A 19,020-nucleotide genomic window follows, 5' to 3' on the forward strand; every position below is an offset into this window, starting at 1 on the left:
AATGGGCTATTTTTAGATTTAGAGAAAGAAAGTTACTACTACAGAGAAAGTAGTTGAAAATACATTGTTTCATAACCACATAATAAATGAGATGTTATCTTTTAGTTTCACTGCAGTAGCAGACATAATGTCTACAGATGGAAGTTTTTTGTATTGTCTTGAAACAAGTGTAGTTACTAGGTTTAAGATGTAGAAGTGTTTTTATTGTTTTATGACTTCCAGGATCTGCAAACATTGGAGAGATATGTATTTTTCACAGGGAGATGCTAAAAATGCTTGTACTTTCTGACAATGGGGTTTTAGCTTGGGAACTAAAGTCAATTGCAAAAAAGTGATGTCATCCAAGCAAACTTAGCAGTAATATTAGATATTAAATTAAGAAGTCTCTCAGAGAGAGAGATGGGGCATTTTGTATTTTGTCATTGACCTAACAAGAACATCTGCTCGCCTGCACATGCCTTGCTGTAAGTAAGTTAAGTCTCTAGGGCATAGTAACTCTTTTAGATTCAGATAGAAATATATTAAAGTGTAGCTTAAATGTTTTCTTTATTTATTTGCGACTGTATTGCAATGTTGTTTTAAATATTTCCTGTGATTTTGAACTCTGATGTAACTGATTACTTACTGAGTATTGTCTTGTTCTTTTATTATTTATTATTAAATATATTTAAACATTTTAATTGTGGCTGGTCTGTTTAGAGATATTTAAGCTCTTAGAATACTCCCATATCTATATGGTGACACTGTACAGACCACTCCTAAATAGCCTTGCTCTTGGTCAGACTACCATTTGGATTAATAGTAACATTACACAATAAGATCGGACACCCTTTGTTAAGGGCCTTAAAGTATCTGATAAGTAGTGGTTGGTGGCAGTTGGAACTACCTCATAGTCTGGACAGATGGGTTGGCATAACTAATAAACATGTGCCAGCCTTTACCAGCTGTGTGTGAGTGAGTGTGTGTGTGTGTGTGTGTGTGTGTGTGTGTGTGTGTGTGTGTGTGTGTGTGTGTGTGTGTGTGCGTGTGTAAATCAAACCTCAAAGTGTGTGTGTGTGTCAGCTACTTGGACAGGGACACAAAGCACTGGTTGGACAGAGAGGGTACTGGAGGTCTCAACTCTATAGCTGTGCTAGTGGAAGTCTTATTAGGGATCTGGAGAAAGAGGAAGAAACCAGCCCCAGACTGACTGTGATCTCTGTGTGCTCTTATGTGAAATTTCACTTTACTGTGTGTGTACTTGTCAACCTCCCAGTGTATACATTCCTCACGGTTGCCAGTAGTGAGGATTGAGGCTCCTTGATTACTGGGCCAGTGCAAAGACTTCACACCAAGCCCCAATGTTTCATCCATTTCCATTCTTTTTCTTTTCTTTTGTACTTATCCCTTTAAATTTCCTTTTTCTGTCTTTTATCCTTTTACCAATATAATTTTTTTTCCTTTTATTGCCACCCAGTATATCTCTTTTGCATCACTTATTTCAAAACCTTCTTCTATGTCCTCTTTATTATTTTCTCATCTAATCTTTCTTTTATTTCTATTACTTCTAAAATTTCTTCTTTTTTTCATTTTCTTCTCTATCTTTTTCTTTTTCCTTTCTGCTATTTTCAGTTTTGCGATACATCCATAAATTTCCAATTTTGTTACATTTATAACACTTCAATTCACAGTTTTTACATCATGTCTCACTTCCCCAGAAATATTTTTTTTTTGTCACAATTACTTATCAAATGTCCTTCTTTTCCACACACAGACACACAAAAAACATGTTTTGGGTTTTCCACTGTATTTTACAACACCCTTATACCCCTCCACATTTATCATGCTTGGTATATATATAATTGTTTTTCCTGTTTCTATTTTTAACACAACATTACAATCCCAGCCAACAGGTCATAAACCCTTTTTTTCATACAGTTTGAAATTTCCAGTACTTCTCTTTATATAAAGCTTTCAAATGTCCTTTCAAAGTTTCTCTTTCTACCTCTCTTCAGAATTGTACATGAATCATCTTTTTGTTTCCCTACTAAATGTTTTTATTGCATAAAGATTCCATGGGTTACAGCCTTTCTTTTTGTCATATTCTCCAAGAAAAATTTCCATTGAAAAAAACAGTCTCAAATATAATGTCACAAAATGTTGCTTTGTTAATAAGAATAAATGCTCTTAACTCGTGCTTTTACAACCAAAGGAGTTATTAAATTGCCCCACACTTCATACTTGTCCATTTCTTTGTCTTCTTTACTTTGAATTATTACCACGTAATTCTGTTTTTCATTTTCTTCTGTCTTCTTTTCTGCTACTCCACTTTTGCCTTCTTTTAATTTCTCAACACAAGTTTTCTTTTCCATCTCACCACTATTCTTCGGGATTTTCTCTGCATCCTCCTGTTGCATTTTCTCTATAATGTCCCCCCAGGAAACATCTCCTTCATTTTCTGGCTCACTCTACACCACCATTTCTTTATATAAAACATCCCACAACTCTCCCAACTGGATGGTTGTAATTTTACATCCATCATTTGCTGACTCATCTCCGTCAAACAGGTTTATCTGAAACATTTACTCAGAATCCTGCACACATTATCCAATATTGATATTTGCTTTCTCCTTTTCTTTCACTACTTCATCATCTTCTTCTCTCTCTCTCTCCATCTGCCCCCCTGTTTCTCAGGGTTGCCTCTGCACCTGGAATGGAAGCAGGAAGTGTTGCTCCAGAAATGGTTCCCATTCACAACAATGATGAATTTGGGAAGTTCACAATACCCTGGCTCAGTTTCTCCTAATAGCATAAATACCATCTTAGGTCTCTTTAAAAAAAGAGGTGACTAGCCTAGTAGAACTAACCCAAGCAACAAAGAATAAATTAAGTAAATAAAAATAAATAAATACATTATATATATATATATATATATATATATATATATATATATTTAAATATACATATATATGGGTGTGTGTGTGTGTGTGTGTGTGTGTGTCTGTGTGTGTCTGTCCATGTTTCCGTCTACCTGCATAACACAATCTGCACCAGAAACACCCCATTTTCCAACTACAAGAAGGATAGCTGCTTGTGTCACTGAAGTAGTCCAGTTTGTGCACACAGATGCTCCACCTGTCTGTATATGCTCACATTACTGAATTAAACTTCAAAGAAAGCTGGAGAAAAGCCTAAAGCCAAGTGCATAAAAGTCTACATCTTGAAGCACTGTTGTGCCAAAGCAGGCTGAACTCCTTGTATTGTAGTCTTAGCTAATGAATGTATGAGCTGATATCAAGTAGGCTACAGCAGAGATAACCATAATGGAGGTACTTTTGAAGTAAGCTCTGGAAGTAGTCACACTCTTAGAAACTGTACATTGACAGCAGCATTTCTAATACATTTTTACTTAACTTGTAGCAAAACACAGTGCAGTTATAGCTCCATATGGAAAGCTCTGCATCGACACTGAAAGTTCCTCCCTTTAAAGCAAAGGTGACATACCGCTATGTTATCTTTCTGATCATGTGTAAGATCGTCAAGTTAAACCTGATGTTGAGGTTCAGGTGCAACATAAATGTATGTGACTCTTTGGATTCTGACACAGTAATGAAACAGAAAGATGTATTGAATCGACTTTTTAATAACCATTTTACCTCCTTTCAAGAACAAACATAAGTTGATCTTATTGGACATCTGATACTCATCAACATGAAAATGCTTCCCTGTAGATTCCAAGATAGCTGCCAACCTGTGAACACTCACTCCTTAGAGCTCCACAAATATCAATTTAAATCTTTGCAGTCAAACCTTGTTAATCTCTGTTTCCCTCCCAAAGCAGACAGCAATATACTCTACTAATCATCAGGGTTAAGCAGCTGGGATTATTTCTTCATTCAGCACTATGCAAACTTTATATTTTAAATCGGAACTTTTTCACTGAAAAGCTCAAGGCAGCCTGAGGCCTGTACTGTACTGAACTCAGCACAGCACAGTCAGCAATCAAGAACTAAATAATCAAATAAACTACCTAAATATGCCTAATGAACAAGACCAAATGGACTCACAAACAACCAAAACCAAATTATCACAACTTTTTTCTCCTGAAAAGGAAACTTTAACTAAAAGACAACAAATTCAGAAACAGCAAGAAGCAACAACAAAATCCACTGCCCAAAATAAGCCGGGGAATTGTTATGGCTAGGCTTGTATAGGCCCTAGGACCAACAGCCTAGTACCATCCTATGAACCTATGAAGGGGTCTACGCTATGGATGAACTAAAGTCTGCCTTAACGTCTATACAATCTGCTATTCAAAACTTTTCTGAACAAATGAGTAAGTTTGTATCTACTTTGGAACAAATTGTAACTCGCCTTGACCATGCTAAAGCCAAGTCGGCAGCAAACGAAATGGAAATAGAAGAACTTCAAGAGCAGTTAAAAAATAATGAATCTATACTAGAGGAATTACAACAAAAAATCACAGACCTTGAAGCTCGAAGCAGGAGAAATAATATTCTTATACATGGGATTCCAGAATCTGTTGATCAGTCACAGCTGTAGGATACCCTTAAAATATATTTACTACACTGCTGGAAAAAAATCCAACCACCAATGACATTGTTAAAGAGCCCACAGAGCCCTTTGAAGTTCTCAAGGTCCTAAGTCTCCATGTCAGATATATGCAAAAATCTTAAACTACCAACATGTACATGAAATCCTCCAGGCAGCAAAAAAAAAAGGGTACTTTATTGTGGCAGGGAAGCAAAATAACTTTTTTATTGGACCTGCCAATGTCTATCAAGCAGGCAAGACAACAACTGTTTCCCTACTGTGCTTTTCTCATCAACAAAAAGATAAAAATTCAAATGAAATACCCCAGTACCCTTGTTTTTACAAGTAATGAACACAAATACTCAGCCAAAAATAATTCTGAAGCCAAAACTGCCTTTATGAAGGCATTCAGAGAACTTCCAAAGCTTTAAATAATCCTTAAAAAAGATTTAAACTATATTCCTATTCTTATAACCTGACAAATATAAGTAAGTGTTACCTAAAAGCTGCATTAGATGGCCTGTTCTGTAAAATGCGGTCTGGAAAGCTGTGGATGTCTCGTCGTGACCCTCACAGCCTTCTTTACAGTTTTAATCCCCATTTGCAGTTAAAATTTATTTATTTACTTTACATCTGTTGACCAGGTATGTCTGACTGAGCCAAAGCCTTTTTTCAGCAGAGTCCCGGGGAGAAAAGCTCCATTACATACATATAACATTTGATCATTGATTACAGATATTGTACAAGTGGCATTTTTGAGAGTTAACAGATTACCTTTTGTCACCTTACTAATATTATTTAAGTAAAAAAATGCAAAAAACAGCTAGGTTACAGTCACAGCAATTTTTAAAAGTAGTAGTTAATAGAAAAAAAGTAAACATAGGAGCAAAAAAGGAATTTTTTTTTTTTTTTTTACAATTAATCTAACAGGATACAGTACAAGTATAATGAAGAGAAAGACTTTGATTAGAGAAGAGAAGTAGAAAGTTTTCAAGGGGGGTTTGAGCATTGACAGATCCATTTCCTGTGAAATTAAAAGTTGCCAGTGCAAGCTCCATTTAGCAGGCTGAGGCTCCTGTTGCAAAGTTCCACACTAAGGAAGGTAACAATTATATGCGTCATTGCCGGGAGACATGTCTGCATCTTTTCTGGCTGTTTTTCAACTTCCTGTGTACAGAGGGACGCATTAGGATGTGACACAGCATCATTTCCTTCCTTCATGCAAGGATTCTCTGGGTAATGGAGTCCCAGGTCAGTAATCATCATTGCAGCTCATTCTACAAGGATTCAAAAGGAGAGGGGAAAAAAAGGGGGAAAAGGGGAAGAAAGAAGAAAAATAAAGGCAATAAAGCAAATCTGTGATGAAATAAAGGCAGCACATTCCCTGACAGCACTGGAGATGTCTACCTTCTACGGGCAGCCTGAAGCTTCTCATCAAGACAGGGTAAATACAGTAACTTTAAGTTAGCTTACCTAAAGCTAACTGACAACAAATATTTATTGCTATCAGCTTCATTAACTATCAGGAGCTGTTCTTCAGTATATAATATGCTCAATAATATGCTATCTAATCAAAAAGCTAATATGGTTTGAAGTACACTTTAATGAATATTTCCTAGCTAGAACTTTTTTTTCTCCATGGAATTCAAGAAAATAGTCTGCAATGTTGTATTTACTCAGGCTTTAATGCGTTGTCCTGTTCTGTGACATGGTCTTTTGTAAAAAGTATTTTGATAGGAGAGTGTATCTGACTGAAGCTAACTGTTTATAAACCGCTCTATGTTCTTTACAGCAGTATGGTCTTATCATTGTAAACTATAATGTAATGTAAAGTTGTAGATGCATAGACCATGTGATAATACCAAATACCAATTTCTTTGCAATATGTAACTATATGAACAATAGTTTGCAAAGGCTTAATCTTGGTTAAAACATATAGGAGGATTTAAGGGGGACTACATGAGGTGGTTAAGGTTGCACATCTTGTGTCTAAGTGTGTTTGTATATAGTGTGTGTATCATTTTATTAGACTTGTTTACATTGAAATGGCTTGTTAATTATTTTACCTCAAATCTTCTCTTAGAAATAGTAGATATGTGGTTAGGCACAGTTAGGGATCTAAGAGATTTTAGTGCTACAAAACATCTAATATTACAATATTTCTACCCAAATCCTTATGAATGCTTCAGGTGGAAAATAAATGCAAGACCAAATTTAATTGCACTTTACATCTGTTGTGTGTATTTATGCTGTGGGAAGTAGACTCATGGAATGTGAAGGGTTTGCAAGATGTTGAAAAAAAGAAACTACTCCTTTAGTGTACCAATCCCAGGCCAACATTATATTTCTCCATGAGACACACCTGTTAAATGATGATTGGAACAAAGACAGGGCGAGACCGTGGTTAATCTGAGTTATTGCCTCGGGTAGTAAAACCAACACAAAGCGAATAGCTATTTTGATTACAAAGTAATTTAAGGAGGGAGTTGTAGACTATGGTGTGGATACTATTGGTAGATGGTGTTATTTTAGCTGCATTAGTACTGTAACCTATAAACCCACACTTTTTTTTAAATATATATGTCCCCTGCGTAAACCAACAAGGCTTTATTGTTCAGATCTACAAGTTATTGTCAAAATTCTCAGACCATGATTATATAGTAGGGGGTAATTGGAACATGGTTAGTGCCCCCTAAATGATGGATCCAACAAAAAATAACAAACAAAATAAGCAAGCTTTAATTGCCTTAAATGAACTAACACAAGAATTCACCTTAGTTGACCCTGCTCTTTCAAACAACCAGTTCAGTAATGCTGACAGATTTACATTTTACTTGCCATGCTATGTCATGGTTAAGGAATGTCTTCTTTCTGATCTCAGAATCCCTCTTAAATGAAAAAAGTATTTATACAAACAGTCTGAGATTTCTATCAGATCATTCCAAAATAACTCTGAAGCTTTTCCTCTTAAACAATACTCCTAAACAAAACATCTACCACTCCTAGTCCCTAAACCCAAATCTTCTTGAAAAGGAAGAAGTAGTTAATGAAATCAACACTATACTTGATCATTTTAATACCAACTTATTAACCTCAGACATCACTCTGGACATTCTGTGGGCAGCCACAAAAGTTAAAATCTGGGGGATGATGATCCAAAAGGCCTTGTATTTTAAAAAAAACTTGCTAGAGAGAAAGATACCAAAATTAAACAGAAAATCCAAGAAATTGAAAAATCACTCAAAGAAAATTTCTGCCCTGAACTTGAAGCCCAACTCATCAACAAACAGAAAGACTTCTATAATTTGCATGCTCAAAACCTCTCATTCAGAGAAATTAAATTCCTAGCCAACTACTCCAAAGAGACTCAACAGCCCTCTATTAGCTAGACTCACAAAAGCTCAACAAGACTCACCTACAATTTCACAAATTAAACATAATAATGAAATAATCACAAATAATCAAGATATAATATGTATCTTTGAAAATATATATGATAGACTATATGGACCACAGAAGAAAATAGATCCACAGTCTTATAACTCCTTCTTTTATGCTATTACATTCTCAAAAATTGGAAAGCAACAGTTTGAAAATCTAGAATCCCCTCTAAAAACTGAGGAAATTATGGAAGCAATAAAAAGTCTCAAAAGTAACAAAGCACCAGGTCCTGACAGGTTTATTTTGAATTTTTATAAAAAGTTTGCCTTGAAACTTGTCCCTATCCTTCTTAAAGTCTTCGATCATATTTGTAAACATGGCTTTGCAGATTTATATCTTAACAACTCCAAAACCATCTTTATTCATAAACACAATACTGACAAATCTAATCCATCAAATTATAGACCTATTTCACTTATTAATGTAGATGTCAAAATTCTGGCTAAAACTCTAGCCAATAGAATTAAACAAGTCATCTATTCAATTATATCCCCACAGCAATCAGGATTCATGAAGGGAAGACAAACTTGGGACAATACACTTACTCTAGAAGTGGCTATACAATTTACTGCAAAACACAAACTTCCCCTATACCTGATGGCATTAGATGCCACAAAGGCTTTTGATAGTGTAAACCATGAGTTTTTATTCTGAACTCTGCAACAATTCAACTTTCCAGACAGTTTCATAAATATAATTAAAATCTTATGTAACTCTTCATATACTATGCTAGTAACCAATAAGCTACACTCATCAAAAATAAAACTAAATAATCGCACTAAACAGGGCTGTCCCCTCTCAGCATACCTCTTTAACATATATAACCCCTATTCTTATACTTAATGCAAAAAAAACTATCATCGTATACCTAACATTCTGGGGAATAGTCTTGCATTTTCAGCATTTGCAGATGACCTTATTATATATTTCCAGCTTCCCAACACTGATCTTACTAAAGACCAAAATACAATTGAAATTTTCTCGAAAACTTCCAACTACAAAATTAACCCCTCAAAATCTCTTATTTTTTCCAATTAACCCAAACAGTCATAAAGAAACTTTATTTCCCATATCCCAAATAAAGCTGAACTATACTCTTAAATACCTAGGGATAGTATGTGACCATAATCATAAAAACTCCCTACAAAATAACCTCTTTAGAATATGGTCATCCATAGAAAATGATTTAATCAGATGTAAAAACTTGAATTTACCCTTCTTGTCGAAAATAGCAATAATAAAAATGAATGTTCTACCCAGAATACTGTTCCAATTAAATTCAACAAACAATCATCGCACTAAACCTTTTCAAAAAAATGAACAGAACCTTAACTAAATTAATATGGTTCCCTAAAAATCCTAGAATCTCCTTACCAAGATTAATGCTGCCAAAAAACAAGAGAGGACTGGGGATGACCTGACTTCAGATTGTATTATGACATAATCTGTGCCAGTAGAATCATACAAATTGCAAACCATAATTGAAATTAAATAACTCGCTTTCCTCAATGGATTGGTCTCTGGCAGACTCATGTGAAAAGTTGTAAAATAAACCCCAAAGCATTACCCTTCATAAATAAATCTGTGTTAAAAGACATTAAATTACACAACCTAATTAAGCATAAGATTAATATATTTTAAATACTCTTCACCTCATTAGGTCTGTCAAATGCGCTCATTCTCTTGCACCTCATTCACCTGAACCCAAATCTAAAATTGGGTAACAAAATGCTAAACCTAGATCAATTCCCACAAATTAAAACCTTAACTGTATGGGATTGCTTTCAGCTTAAGGACAACTCCCTTAATGATTACAGAATAAAACTTAACTTAAATAGCAAATACACAATAATCTTGACACAAATCAAAGAATTAATTTCTACCTTAGGATGCTTAACATATAAGCTACAAGAAGAAATAAACTTGGCCACTTCATTCCTGAGGTGTATAAAAATCAAAAAGAAGATGCTTTCAATCACTTACAAACTAGTCTCTACAGCTAGATACCAATCCTCTATTATATTTGCACAATATTGGAGAGACAAAAACCCTGACCTGACAGACACTCATGTCTCCCAAGCAATTAATCACACAAACACTTTTACCCCTTTTAAGAAACTATTATATACCCAGTTAATGATTAATAATAATGCTTACTATACTCCAGAATGTTTAAACTCTTTTTTTTCCTAACACTTCACCCTGCTGCCCTTTTTGCCCCACAGCTAACGCTGACCTCCTACACATTCTATGGTACTGTAAATATCCTCAGAATATATGAAATTCCCTAAGGATCAAACTTACAAAAATGGGCTATGGCAAATCCACTCTCTCCTGGGAATTTGCTATACTTTATATATGCCATGAGGACATAACCTCCACTGATCTCAGGATACAGATTGCTCTCTTCATGTTAATCAAGCTCTATATTACACAGAACTGGTTAGATCAAGCTAAACTAGATCGGGGCAACTTTAAGAACATGGCATAAGAACATGGCATCTAAGTATATCTTATCTCATAAACTAACCACTAACAATGTGAATAAGCATCTGAAATACCTCAGGTTCTGGAGTATTACCCTTGACTTCATCTTAACATAGCAAACAATGTTTTAATATAGTCATTGTCCTTTAGTAGTATTGCCACCAGTCTCCTCCTCATCAGAGTCTTACTCCGCTGTGTTCTCTAATGTTTACATGTATATAAGATTCATACAAAGATGAGAACTATAACGTCTTGTTAAATGTAATTAGAATCCTGTCATTATATTGTAGCACTATTTGTAAATAGTTGTATATAGAAGTTGTTTTTTTGTGTGCGTTTTTTTTTTCTTTCTCTGTTGGTTTTTTCTGTATTCTATAACACTGTATAGTTATCTAATACATTCTGACTATGTGCAAAAAGCTACATTGTACATTAACAATGTTAATATTGTCATATTTCTCATATGTCTGTTAATCTCTCTCTGCTATCCATCTATGTCACCCTTCACATTGAGTAAACAAACTTTAAAGATACTTGTCTATTACTAGAATGAACAGTTGTTTCATCTAACTTTGTTAATGGTTTACTTTCAATGTATTATCATCTGTTACTGTGTATTGTATTTTACAATTTGTTTAATGTAACAACAAAAAATAAAAACAAAGATTTGAAAAAAAAGAAAATGCTTCCCTGTACAGAAGGGTTTGCAGATCAGAAATCATGAGCTGAGATGATAGCTGCAAAAATAGATCTTTGGAAATATTTACTTTGGTGCTAATAAACCAGAAAATTCAAATGAGGGACAGATAAACATGCCAATCATTATCAGTCATTAAGTCCAAGTCCTAGGGTATAGAAGTTTCTTAAGAGGTTGGCAAAGATATAAAAGCACTGCTTCATTAGTCCATGTTATGTATGATGGGTAAAGATGCCAGAGATATGCACCTTAAGAGTGGACTAATTGAAGTCAGTCAAGATTTCCTGCAAACTAGATGAATATGTCTGCCAATGGACGATTCATTGCTTGTGTCATTCAGTTTCAAGACTCCAACTGTAAGCTCAATGCTTGGGCATGAGATCCAAATGGACTACTTTGAATTTTGATTGTTCACTTACCCACAACAAAGTTCTGGGTAGTTAATATACCTCTGACATATAATATATCTGAGCTTGAACAAACTCTGTAAAAAGAAAAGTACAATTATTCCCTGTTTGGAGAGCTAGTGTAACCTCAGAGTTAGTATATTTAGACATCAGGAGTATGGAGACAAAGCTCTCACTTCATGGGGAATAAGGGGGTGCAGTCACCCTGTAATAATATTTTTCTAGGGTCATCTGAGTTGCAGAGTGGATGCAGATCCATGCAAAACAAGTTTTTAATAGTAAAGTAGTTATTTCTGTTTGCTTGCCACAACTGAGTAATGGAGAGCAACACTGTCAGGCTGACAGAATAGGCTATGGGGAAGTCAGCCTTTGGAAAACAACATTGCCTCAATTATAATGGTTCTCTTGTGAAACCAGTCAATGGAAACTTAAGAACACTTCCTTGGCTTTTACTCAGATAGTTATATGCACTGCCATGGATCATGATAGTGTACAGCTGCACTCTTTGTAGCCCTGAAGTTTGAGTTTGTGACATGTTTTCTTGGAATTTTGCAATGAGGATCAGAAGCAGAGGACTTGGATGAAAGGTATGCAAGTACCTTCCCTGCCATGGAAGAGAGAGAATGCCACAGCAATGAACTTCCTTTTGCCCTGCTGAACTGAAGCAAAGAAGCAAAAGACTGCATCATCTCATGTGCTGAAGAGATCAAACTCTTGGTGCACCATTTTAAGAATATGTGGGCAAAACAGTATTCATGAATGTTCAACTCGAGGAATTTATTGTACCACACCATGGACTGATTGTTCAATCAAAGTGGCAATAACTTTGGGCTCAGCTTCCCTTCCAGTGCCTTCAGGGCAAAAAATAATATTTGTGTGTAGCCATTCCTACTGAAGGCCCATTTCCGCGAGACAAAATGGGAGATGAAATGGGCTCCACAGTCCACTACTACATGACCCATCATCAAGACTACTGTCTAGTCCTGGTAAAGGAACCTGCCTAACCTGAATATCACAATGTATGCTGACAATATACTTATGTATAATCTACAAATCAAATTCTCCGAGTTATGCAATTTGCTTCTTAACACTAGACTTTTTATTAGCCCTAAGAAAGCTAATGTTTTTATTTTCAACATAAAAAAGCATTACTCCCCCCATAAATTTTAAAGACTGAGAGGTAAATGTTATTCTAAAGTTACAGATAAAAATACATTTGGATCACACTAGAACCCTGCCTTCATTTCTCAATTTACACAGACATTCTCACTTCTAAAGATCTGTCTCAAGTCAGACTCTACTACCATATCTCTCACTTCCTCTCTTCAGTCACATATTCTTCCATAGGTGAAAATGTTCTAATTCCAAAATTGTAATATGCCCTACCACTGCTATGTCAACATTCAGCTTACAACAGCCATAAGAAACCAAAATATACTGGATTTTACTCCTGGCAGTAACATCAGTGTGAATTATTACAAGGTACCCTTTGATTTCATAATACAGACAGTGCTATTATGTTTCTAGGTACCTTAATTTTCGAAATGCTACATCTCAGTTATTGGATCTCACCCCCAAGCCCCACCAGAGCAAAACCTCCAATTAGACTGCAAAACTGCTCACTTAGAAGAAGCCAAAATGGCATTCTTGTACTTTTATTTGTCTGATTACAATACAGACATGCTATAGGAGAAAAAGCCTTTTGTAAAGTTGGGCCCACTCAATAGAGAAACTTTCCAAATCATGTAAAAAGTAACCAAACCTTGACAACATTAAAAAAATCACTACTTCCTACATAAAGAAGGCACGTGTACATGCTTCAGGGATGTGGGCTAAAATATTTATCACATCCCCAATACACACTGTATTACACTGTATAATATTATTATTCTCATCTGACCTTTCTCACTGACCTATACATTCTGTATATATATCATATGGTGATTATGCTCTTCCTATGTACTGGGCAAGTTTATTTTGTTTCTGATATTGTGTTGTCATTGTTCTTTACTGCTCTGCATTATATAGCCTATTTTTAATTCCTTGTGTACTTCTCCACTGCTCTGTATCCAGAGTGTGCTTGAAAAGGGTCAGTGGATTAGTCGTCTTTACCTGGTAAATAACTTGTGAATAAAGTAATAAACAGATGTCATGCTGACACCATCTATCACTCTAAAGCTAGATAATAAAGTTTGGTGGCTAAACAAATATCTGTGTGGGCCTAGTGATTATTATAATGTCTATCATCTTTACCTTTCTGATTTGTCTTTCAGCCTGATACAATTTCTTTGCTTCATCTGCTGTATCAGTTTTCAGAAGCTAGCAGAATGCCTTTCATGACTTGTCTTTGCTATTGAGACTGCTTTCTTAAACAACTCTCCAACTATTGCTCACCACTCAGGTATATACATGGATCAAAAAGACAAAAAGCCAGCACCAAGGTGTATAAAGTGTAACTTTATTTTAAAGTTATCACATCAAGACAGACCAGTTTTGGCATAAGTTTCAAGCCTTCTTCAGTGAACCATAAGTGAAAATCACCACTCCTTATATACACACCCATCTATTAAAAAATAAGAAACCTCATTGGCTGTTCACAATACTTCATACTTCATACTAGGATCAGTCAGCATCTAAGTGACATCAAACTATAAAAGTATACAAATGCACTATACAAACGTGGTCAATCATCCCTCAGCATCTTTTAGATTCACTGTCATTGATATCATTAAGGGGGATAGAGCAAATAAAACTGGCTGGCACAATACACTTAACAGTAAAGAAAAAAGATGGATTACTAAGCTAGGTACTTTGATTCCTCCAAGACTAAATGAAGTATTGTGAACAGCCAATGAGGTTTCTTCTTTTTTAATAGATGGGTGTGTATATAAGGAGTGGTGATTTTCACTTATGGTTACAATGAGGAAGGTTTGAAACTTATGCCAACACCGGTCTGTCTTGATGTGATAACTTTAAAATAAAGTTACACTTTATACACCTTGGTGCTGGCTTTTTGTCTTTTGGATCATTGTTTCTTTAAGCCGTGTACTGCTGCACTTGCAGGGGACTATTCTGGAATATTCTGCTTGCTTCTCCCTTGCTGTCAGCCATTTGGTGTGGGTGAGGTTTTTTGTTGTACCATTTTTAGCAGTCCTTGCCTTGGACCCCATTTTCCTACAGTTCATTTTTATATTTTTGTTTTTTCCCCATTATTTTATTCATATAAACAGTTGCTTTATATGCAGCTCCTTAAACTCTGTTTTTGTGACGTTTGGCATTGGACTGGATGACTGGAGGACTTTTGTTAACGCTTTTGTGTTCAACGCCTGGTGCATTAAATTGTTGACATATAATATCAGTACAACTTGGGATATTCTTCTCAGCACTTTGGGCCTAAGTGTGTGTCTACATGCTGGCTGATGTTGGAAGCAACTTCACAATTTTTTTCATGAGGTAAAGGCAGCATTGGGGCATGACATACGGATGTGGTGGTTTCGTTCATGTGTATCAACAACCATTAAGTTATTTATGGCTTTCATTTGATGTACTGATCTCGTTTTTGTTCTGAAGTGGTTTCCTATTCATCGGCTGATGTCGGAATAACTTCTGGAACTTTGTTTGCGAAATGCATATAATGTTGCTGTTTGGTTTATGCTATTACTAGCTTTTCGGTGTGGAATTATTACAACGAAGGGACTTTGGATTCCATTATACAGTATTTTCTTGGATGGATGTATGTCTAAGTGACTTAATCATTGAACAGAACAGTTTTACAATTGTGAACTCATTTGAACAGTGGGCTTGGGGCCTACTATGTTTGGAATTTCCTTTTTTTTTGTTATTAGGGGTACTCTAAGTGGATTTTTATATTACTTCTGATTTAACAAATATTGAATGGTGCGCTATTTATTAACGTTCTGTACATATTATATAGAGTGTAAATTTTGGAATTTAATTAGAATTTACATAAGCAGCTGCCTATGAGTTTTTGCAACAGGCAATATTTATATGGTATAGGGACAAGTATTATCTTATCGTTGTACCTGGGAAACCAAGTAATAACAAAGCATACCATTGTGCTTTTGAAAATAGTTATGCACAGTTAATATTGCAGTTGCTTTTTTTTGTGCAGTTACCTTGACATTTCTGTTTTGATCTTTACGTGGTCTTTCATTTTGGTTAATTTAGGGTGCATTTTAAAATTGTTTAGCTTAAAGCATCTGTTTTTTCTAACATATGGACCTCATTTCTATATGAATAAGTTAATGCATATGGGACAGGATCACAGTTTAAGCTTATATAATTCACTTTAGGACAGCTAACAGATTAGGACACACTATTGGCCCTTAATTTCCTTGTTGTCTGAGTTTAAACTGCGACTACTGTATATTGATTGGGTCTACAATTCTTTTTGGATTGGTATTTTCCGTGGTATATTAGGACATTTTCATTTGACACTTAACTTAGATATTGGACATATTCCTTATATATACTGACATGATATTTGCCTTTAGAGGTAGTTAGTTCAGTATTATATCCAATTATCACTGGTAATCCCAGGTTTTTTGGACAGTTTTTTGATATATATGCAGTTGACTGGTTTCCAACTCTTGATATATCGTTTCTCTATGAGCACATTATATCTCAATTTTCCTTCAGTTTGGAGCCATAGTACCTTTTTAACATAGGGGACTACACTCTTATGGGTAGTTTCCAACCTAGGTCTATCCATTATCTCTATTGGACCAAAAACCTGAGCATATGAATGGTGTCTTTTGAGTATTCCATACACAATAGGGATACTTTATGAAATAGCTACTGAATGTTTATTGATCATTGAATCTCCCTGAGATGTAGCACTACCATGCTGAAATATCAGCTTATAGGTGGCAGGGGCTATTATTACTAAGTGGTATTAGCTTAATCTTTAGGAGTAACGTAGCACCATCCTATACTGAATTTTGGATTTGGTGGGAGCTATTATTGTGCTCCGTTTCTAGCATATTTATTATTACATTTGTTTTTTCATTGTAATCACTGTGCAGAGTATTGATTTAATTGAATTTAGGGGGTTGATACCCCTTTGTCTATCTCTTGTTTTTTGGTGACTTGATAGCTATATTCAGCCTTTTGGGATGGATCTCAACCAACTACTCAGGGGTATATCCTCTGAAAGAGATGATTTAGGTATATTTGGTGTTGGGGCTCTGAATATGGGTTCTGAAGGAAATGAGCATGGACCTCTTGAGTCCAATTGTCAAGACTTGTTTAATCAGTTGTCTAGGAGCATGAAAAATTTAAGAGCCAATGTTTGGCATTTACACCTATTCAAAGCCTATATGTCTAAGAACATTGGCCCTAGGGGATTACGGGTGAGGATCCAGCCCTTGGTTAATAACATTGATGAGGAATTGCAAAAAGAATGGGAAGGCATACAACAACAAGCATCAATGGGGTTTGTACAGGCCTTAGCTTCATATCATGACCAGTGCATAGATGCTGGTATATGGGAAGTCACTAAGTTGTGTGAACAATCTAAACAAGTTGAGGGTCATAAGAATTATTCAACATGTTTACAGCAATTAGCACAGGAACTATCAGCTCTAGAAAAACAGCTTAAGGAGCGCAAGGTATACAAATTTAACAGGGACCTCATGGATTATGACAAAGGCAGACCATTTGGCCAATTTAAAAGTGTAAAATTTTCAAATGTTGGCCTTAAGTCCAACAAAAGGAAATGCCCAAGATCAATATTATGGAAAACTAGTTTTTAATCTATAGGTATATCTGGGGATGAGTCTTCCTATTATACGGACTCTGAAATGGCACCGGGTATAACCTCACCCACACCAAAACGAATAAATACTAGCATGAATCTCCCTTTAGGAAACGTAAACACAGGGGAGGATGCAAACACAAGAAACATAACAAATGTGGAGACTTTACTCCAAATCATGAGCAACAAGTAGTACCCAATAATGTCCTTAGCATCTCATCTCAACTTCTCACTCCTGAACAACTTAACCTATTTAATAAAGGTTTAACTTTTGTGCCAGCTTTTTTTGTGGTGGAAAATGATTTTGTGTCAGATTTATATTCTTTTGGGAGAACATTAAACTTGAAATTATTTTTTGATAAAAATGGTGACACTTGTACTGCTGACCATGCTTTTCATTTTCAGAGATCGAATTTCATGCCACCTATGTATCCTGTGGTACAATTATTTTTACATAATGTCCTCAAAGATCTACACATATACCATGGAGAAACCCGGATCAAACCACATAATCTCTCAAAGATCCAACAAAGGGCACTGATGGAACTTAGAGCCAACACTAATATTGTTATTGCACCAGCGGACAAAGGGGGGGGGGGGCTATTGTAGTTATGGATTTTGACACTTATAATAATGACGTTTAAGACAACTTGATAATCACTTGTTTTATATGTTAATGCCATTGGACCCCACCAGTACATTCAAACATCAGATTGATGACTTCCTTAAGTTGACTGCGGATGAAGGGATCATATCTAACAACACTGCAAAACATCTTACTGTAACCGATCCCAAAAGGCAATATTTATATTTGCTACCTAAAATCCACAAATCATTAACCAACCCTCCGAGAAGACCGATTGTTTCGGGTAGGGGATCACTAACAGAACTTCTGGTGGTTTTCCTAACACAATAATTAAAACCTCTGTTGCCCCTGGTGAGATCTAGAATATGGGATACTATCAAATTTTTACAAATACTATCAGATGCTCAGGTCGAACCCCATTGGTTCTTTTGTATGCTGGATGTGGCCTCCCTATACACCAACATCCTCCATTGGGCTGGCCTTTTGGCCATAGAGTATTGGTTGGGTGCTGCTGAACTATATCCTCCAGGTTTCAACATGCTGTTAATACTAAAGACGGAACATGTTTTGACCAAATATGTTTTTTACTACCAGGACAAATGCATCTGGCAAACCAGGGGAACGGCTGTGGGAGCATCCTTTGCCCCCATTTATGCCGATTTATTCATGGCGTATATAGAAGAACATATCATATACGACCCCTTACATAATTTGTTTTTGCCAGAAATGGACATCTGGCGACGTTACCTGGATGACTGTTGGTTTATATGAAAGGGTGATTTGGAATGCCTACAAGAATTTGTGGAATACCTGACTGGAAATAAATGGGAAATTGAGTTCACCTGTACATATGATCTAAATCAAATCATGTTTTTGGATGTTTTAGTTACCAAAAATATGGATGGAACTTTGGATACACAGGTATTCCGCAGATTTCCTGAATATAATTCCCTCCTACATGCGTCAAGCTGCCATCCACCACATGTCATTCACAATATACCAAAATCTCAGTTTATGAGAATTAAACGCATTTGTTCTGGTAGTGACAAATATGACCATCATAAAACAGATATGGTCAGGAGATTTAAGGAAT

Source organism: Protopterus annectens, chromosome 5.part0, assembly GCF_019279795.1.
Source record: "Protopterus annectens isolate FY-2018-M chromosome 5.part0, PAN1.0, whole genome shotgun sequence".
Taxonomy (NCBI): Eukaryota; Metazoa; Chordata; order Ceratodontiformes; family Protopteridae; genus Protopterus; species Protopterus annectens.